At 36.9% G+C, this 7073-nt stretch overlaps 1 non-coding gene across 1 annotated transcript; it reads left to right on the top strand.

The window, feature by feature from the left end:
* The first annotated feature begins 6533 nt into the window (after positions 1 to 6533).
* LOC140857639 (small nucleolar RNA R71) lies at positions 6534 to 6640 on the top strand. The gene has a single exon (XR_012141131.1). It is a non-coding gene; the product is annotated as a small nucleolar RNA R71 (small nucleolar RNA).
* Positions 6641 to 7073: the final 433 nt, after the last annotated feature.

Genomic DNA, 7073 nt, shown 5'->3' with positions numbered 1-7073 from the left:
GCAAAATTTAAATGCAGAAAAATAAACTACCCTAATTTCATAAATTAAACTATCCTAATTGCATAAATTTAAACTGCATAATTTAAACTAACCTAATTGCATAAAATTAAATTGCATAAATTAAACTATCCTAATTGCAAGAAAAATAAATTGCATAATGTAAAGAGATGAAATTGCATAAAAATAAGATTTTATATATAAAAAAAAAATTATTACAAAAACCTCAAAGCTCGAGGCTTGAAAAGAGAGCTAAAAACCCCACTATCTAGGGTTACAAGCTTGATCTCAAGGAAGAATACATAAAACAAGGGCCTTTGGGGGCTTTTTATAGGCATTTGGGGGTTATAAGGTTTTCAAAACTTCCGATGTGGGACTAAGAGGTTTTAGGGGGTTTATGGTGCGCCGATGGGTCCATGGTCCATGCGCCTGTTGCTGTGGACCAGACGGCTAACCAGATCACCAAATCAGTTGATTTTTGACCAATTTTGATCTGATTTGACTCGGATTTGACCCAATTGAGTCTTCTTTCTTCATTCTTCAATTCCTGGGTCAATTTAACTCCGTTTTGCATAAAATTTGCGCCGTTGGAATCCTCTTTCCTTGTTCTTTCTATTGATGATCTCTTCTTCTACAAAATATAATAACAAGTATCAATTTCTTAATAAAGTTAGATAATTTAGATATTAATTGATACTTTTTATGTCAATTTGTGACATAAATCACACCCCCCAACTTAATCATTGCTAGTCCCTTAGCAATGTACCAAAATAAGATCATATTCCAAAAAGATCCTTCCTTTGCAAATTAATTTAAGATCGAAATTCAAGAAGTTTTCTAGTATTACTAAGTAATGAGCTTCGAATTAGAATCAGTAGTCAGTCTACTTAGAAGCTTTCTTAGAGTACACTTAAAGTTTTATAGCACTTGTGTGAGTGATAACTAACTTAGTATTTCAGTATTAACTTGTACAGGCCAATTGTATCATTTTTCATAACTTAGTTTGATTAATTTTTTATACACCCCAGATTAAACAAAGAACTAAGGTAGCTTTCACACTGTTTTTTTTTTTTTTTTTTTTTTTTTTTTTTTTTTTGCTGAGCATCCTGGCCTTCCCACCACCGTTTGACGCGAATCTCAACACTTGACTTAGGTGAAGAGACCCGGTTACTAGGCTTAGGGCAATCCACATTTACTCTGTGTTTTGCATTTTATTTCAGGCAGGTAGCTCTTTCCTTAAATTCAAATTTCTTCAATTGGGGTGTAGAGAAAATTATCTAATTTAAATAATACTCAAATCCTTAATTGGCCTTACAATTAACACCTACTTTACCTTGTTAGTGTGCATGTGCAATTGGAAGTGCTAATAGTCTTTAAATGACCTAAGCCACCAAGAGTCTAACCAGCTAATCTTCTCCGTGACTCACTACATTAGCAAATACTTTCTAACTTACTCTTATTTCTTTTATAGATTAATTTATTTCATATATATATATATATATTTATTATTATTATTATTATTATTATTATTATTTTTTTTTACATAATATATTAAATGCAAGAAATAACTCATAGTGGAAGGAAAAGGAAATGATAACACCTGATTTTGTTCAAGCTCTCCCCTCAACTTGACCGACATTGTCCCCAATGGAGTTTATCTAATTTATTTGTCCTAAGCAAACTGAAAACAAAGAAAGCATTAGAAATTAAATAAGCTGGGTTGCCTCCCAGAAGCGCTAAGTTTTATGTCTTCAGCCAGACCAAACCTCGAAGCAACTTAATCAGAATAAGTTGGTTCATAAAGAACCATGGCATCTTCAACAGTCTTGACAGGTAATTCCAAGAATGGTTTTAATCGTTGACCATTAACTTTAAAGATAACACCATTACTTGGGTTTTCAATCTCAACAGTCCCGTGTGAAAAAACTTCCTTTACTAAAAATGATCCTGTCCATCTAGACCTAAGCTTTCCTGGAAACAGATGTAATCTAGAGTTATATAAGAGCACCTTTTGTCCGATATTGAAAGTTTTTCTTATAATTGATTGATCATGAAATGCTTTGGTTCGTTCCTTGTATATCCTTGCATTTTCATAGGCTTCATTTCTAAGTTCTTCTAATTCATTCAATTGAAGCTTCCTATAGTTTCCAGCATCGTTCAAATTTGTATTTAGTTGTTTGATGGCCCACATGGCTTTGTGTTCTATCTCAATAGGCAAGTGACATGGTTTACCAAACACAATCCTATAAGGAGACATTCCTAGATTGGTCTTGAAAGCGGTTCGGTATGCCCAAAGTGCATCAATTAATTTTAAAGACCAATCCTTTCTATTGGCATTAACAGTTTTTTCCAGGATCTGTTTGATTTGTCGGTTTGACACTTCAACTTGCCCACTAGTTTGAGGATGATATGGTGTGGCCAATTTGTGGGTGACATTATACTTTTTCATCAATGTTGCAAAAGGTCGGTTACAAAAATGGGTTCCCCGATCACTAATGATTGCCCTAGGAATACCGAAATGGGAGAGAATATTTTCTTTAAGAAACTTAATGACCATTTTGCTATCGGGTGTTCTACATGCAATTGCTTCTACCCATTTTGAAACATAATCAACTGCTACTAGAATATATTCATTTCCAAAGGAATTTGGAAATGGTCCCATGAAATCGATCTCCCAAACATCAAAAACTTCAACTACCAAGATTGGGTTGAGTGGCATCATGTGTCGCTTGGTGATTCGGCCCATTTTCTGACATTGAGCACAATTTTTACAATATTCGTGAGCATCCTTAAACAAATTGGGCCAATAAAAACCACATTGGAGAACCTTAGCAGCAGTTTTCTTAGACGCGAAGTGACCCCCACATGCTTGATCATGACAAAAAGATAAAATATTCATGACTTCGTTATCTGGGATACACCTTCTAATAATTTGATCAGGACATTGTTTAAAAAGATAAGGATCATCCCAAATGAAATACTTCACTTGGGCAAAGAATTTATATTTATCCTGCTTAGTCCAATGAGAAGGTATCTTGCCTATGGCTAAATAATTTACAATATCAGCAAACCAAGGTTCAGTAGACAAAGACATGAGTTGCTCATCTGGGAAAGATTCATTGATGGGTGGTTCACTAGATGGTGCAACTGGAATTCGGGACAAATGATCTGCTACAACGTTCTCAGTGCCTTTCTTGTCCCTAATTTCTAGGTCAAATTCTTGAAGGAGCAAAATCCATCTGATTAAACGTGCCTTGGCATCCTTCTTTGCTAGGAGATGTCTAATGGCTGAGTGATCGGTGTAAACAATGGTGTGGGTCCCAACCAAATAAGATCTAAATTTCTCTAAAGCAAAGACAACGGCAAGGAACTCCTTCTCAGTTGTGGTGTAGTTAAGCTGCGCATCATTTAAGGTTTTACTTGCATAATATATCACTCTAGGCAGCTTATTTATTCGTTGACCTAAGATTGCGCCCACAACATGATCGGACGCATCACACATTAATTCAAATGGTTCAGACCAGACAGGAGGATGAATGATTGGAGCTGATACAAGTGCATTTTTTAGAAATTCAAAGGATTCCAAGCACTCATGAGTAAATTCAAATTTAGTATCCTTTGCCAAAAGATTAGTCAGTGGACGTGCTACTTTGCTAAAGTTGGCAATAAACCTTCTATAGAATCCAGCATGACCTAAAAATGAACGTATTTCTTTCACAGATTTAGGTGGTGGAAGACTTGCAATTAGATCTATTTTGGCCTTGTCCACTTCAATCCCCTTTTTAGAAATGACATGGCCAAGAACTATTCCCTGTTTGACCATAAACTGACATTTTTCCCAGTTGAGAACTAGGTGCTTCTCCTTACATCGTTCTAGAACTAATTGCAGGTGATTCAGACACTCGGAGAAGGTTAGACCAAAAACAGAAAAGTCATCCATAAAAATTTCTAAAAATCGTTCTATCATATCTGAAAATATGCTGATCATGCATCTCTGAAAGGTTGCCGGTGCATTACATAGTCCAAAGGGCATTCGTCTATAGGCAAAAGTACCAAATGGACAGGTGAATGTAGTCTTTTCTTGATCTTCAGCGGCTATGGAGATCTGGTTGTAACCGGAGTATCCATCAAGAAAACAGTAAAACTCTTGTCCGGCTAGTCTTTCCAACATTTGATCAATAAATGGCAAAGGAAAGTGATCTTTTCTTGTCGCAGCATTCAACTTTCTATAGTCTATACAGACCCTCCATCCCGTTTGGGTCCTAGTTGGGATAAGTTCGTTTGCATCATTTTGGACCACTGTTACCCCAGATTTCTTGGGTACTACTTGAACTGGGCTTACCCAAGAGCTATCAGAAATAGGATAAATTATTCCACTATCTAGGAGTTTCAGAATCTCCTTTTTAACTACATCCTTCATAACTGGATTAAGCCTTCTTTGGGCTTCTCTTGTTGGTTTAGCTTCTTCCTCTAAGTATATTCTATGTTGAACTATAGAAGGGCTTATTCCTTTGATATCTGCTATGGTCCAACCTATTGCTTCCTGATTTGCTTTTAGAACTAACACTAACTCCTCCTCTTGCTTGGGATCTAGGTCTGATGCAATAATTACAGGCAAAGTTTCTTTGGGTCCTAGATATGCATACTTGAGATGTTCTGGGAGGGGTTTCAGTTCTAAAATGGGTGCTTCCTCTATCGATGGTTTAGGTGATGGTTTTACCATCTCAATGATTGGTTCAGTAGGAAGTGTCGATTCCTGATTAATCTGATTTTCTTTAAGTATTTCATTGACATCCTCAGACTCATGGATTAACCAGGGGTTAGACTCTAGGTCGACTTCATCATCACTAATGTCAATGGATTCATAAATACCATCTTGGACTACATTGACATCAGCATGAGAAGAGGATTCATGTTCTAAGTTAAAAACATTAAGCTCAATGGTCATATTCTCAAAGGATAACTTCATCAGACCATTTCGACAATTGATTTCAGCATTGGCCGTAGCTAAGAATGGTCTTCCTAAAATGACAGGTATATGTCCTTTAGGATTCGCAACTGGCTCAGTCTCTAAAATAATAAAATCTATAGGGAAAATAAAATTTTCAACCTTTATCAGAACATCCTCGACCATTCCCTTAGGGATCCTGAGAGATCTATCGGCTAACTGTAATGTGATCCCAGTAGGTTGAAGTTTTTCTAATCCTAGTTGTTCATACACCGAATATGGAAGGATATTCACACTAGCTCCTAGATCTAGCAAGGCCTTTTTTATATTGGTTTCTCCAATAACACAAGAAATTGTTGGAGCTCCAGGGTCCTTATATTTAATTGGCACATGGCTAGATAGGTATGAACTGACACTTGCAGCCAAAAATGCTTTCTTTGGTACATTAGTGGTCCTTTTTCTAGTGCAAAGATCTTTTAAAAATTTGGCATAAGTTGGAACCTGATGGATTATATCTAAAAGAGGAATATTAACTTGGACTTGTTTAAATACCTCTAAAATTTTGTCTAAATGTTCAGATTTATTGGATTTCAGTCTGTTTGGAAAAGGAGCTCTAGGACTTTTAAGTACTGGACTAGGTGAATTTTCAGTTTCTGGTGCTTGAGGTTGAAAGGTAGTAGTTTTAGAAGGTGACTCGACAGATGAGTCATCTATATCATCAAGTGCAACTACCTTATTGTCTATTTGTTTTCCTGATCTTAAGGTATGAATGGCATTTATACCATTAACTTGGTTTCCTTGTTGGGGTCGTGGACCATTTTGGTTCCTAGGATTTGGCTCATGTTGGCTAGGTAACCTACCATGTTCTCGTTCACTAATGGTCGAAGCCAGCTGACTTACTTGCATTTCCAGACGGGCTATAGCTTGGGTGTTATTATTTATGAGTTGACCCATAGTTTGCATAAAGCTGGTATGTGTTTTCATCATGGCTTCTAGGCTTTTCTCTAAAGAGGTAATTTTTTTGTCATTATCATGGAAGCCTGGCGGGTTGTTCATCACTGGGTTGGACCTTAGATTTTGCTGATTGAAATTTGGATTACCTACATTAGGATTCTGGGACCATGAGAAATTCGGGTGATTCCTCCAATCTGGGTTATATGTGGGTGCATAAGGATTGTTCAATGGTCCTTGATAGGTGGCATTCACCTGTGCACACTCATTCGAGTAGGAACATTCTTCTAAGACATGGTCTGGTGCATTGCACCCTTTACACATGGGTGCAGATATTTGATTTACATTGGCTGGTCTCTGTAATTCTAAGGCTTCCAATCTACGTGTTAAGGTTGCAATCTTGGCCTCTGATGCTAGGGTTGGTTGAATTTGATGCATTCCTCCTCTTGAAGGTGTAGCTTTATCAGGTTCCCTAGTTGTTTCCCACTGTAAATTTTTCTCGGCTAGGTCTTCTAAGAATTGCCAAGCTTCAGTAGTTTCTTTGTCCATAAATTGGCCTTGGCACATGGACTCTAGCATGGTTCTTGAGTTTGAATCTAACCCCTCATAGATGATCTGGCATAGTCTCCAAGTTTCTATTCCATGGTGTGGGCATTGGGTCAAAAGATTCTTGAAACGATCAAAGTACTTCCAAAATGATTCACCAGCTAGTTGGTAAAATTGATTTATTTCATTCCTAATCCTAGCTGTTTTATGATGGGGAAAATACTTTTTTAAAAATGTTCTCACAAAGCCCTCCCAGGTAGTGACAGAATAGTTTGGCAAACTATAAAGCCACTTCTTAGCATTGTCCTTAAGGGCAAAGTTGATTAATCTAAGTTTGACCTCATCCTCTGTTAATTGCAGTTTCATGGTTGCACATACCTCCTCAAATTCTCTAATAAATATATAGGCATCCTCTAATCCTGTGAATTTTGGAAGCATATTTATGATTTGAGGTTTGATTTCAAAATTGTTAGCTGTGGGTTGTGGCAACCTGATACAAGATGGTTGGATGGAGCCAACTGGATAACACAAATCCTTAAGGGTCATGGGTTGGATTGGTTCAGCCATTGGAACAACAGGAATTGACTCAATCCTAACTAGACGACCCGACACTCTTCTCCACACACGAGGT

The sequence above is a fragment of the Elaeis guineensis genome, chromosome 4, assembly GCF_000442705.2.
Source record: "Elaeis guineensis isolate ETL-2024a chromosome 4, EG11, whole genome shotgun sequence".
In the NCBI taxonomy this organism is placed as follows: domain Eukaryota; kingdom Viridiplantae; phylum Streptophyta; class Magnoliopsida; order Arecales; family Arecaceae; genus Elaeis; species Elaeis guineensis.
Note: the sequence above shows the minus strand (reverse complement) of the source record. Positions and strands in the feature narration are given on the sequence as shown.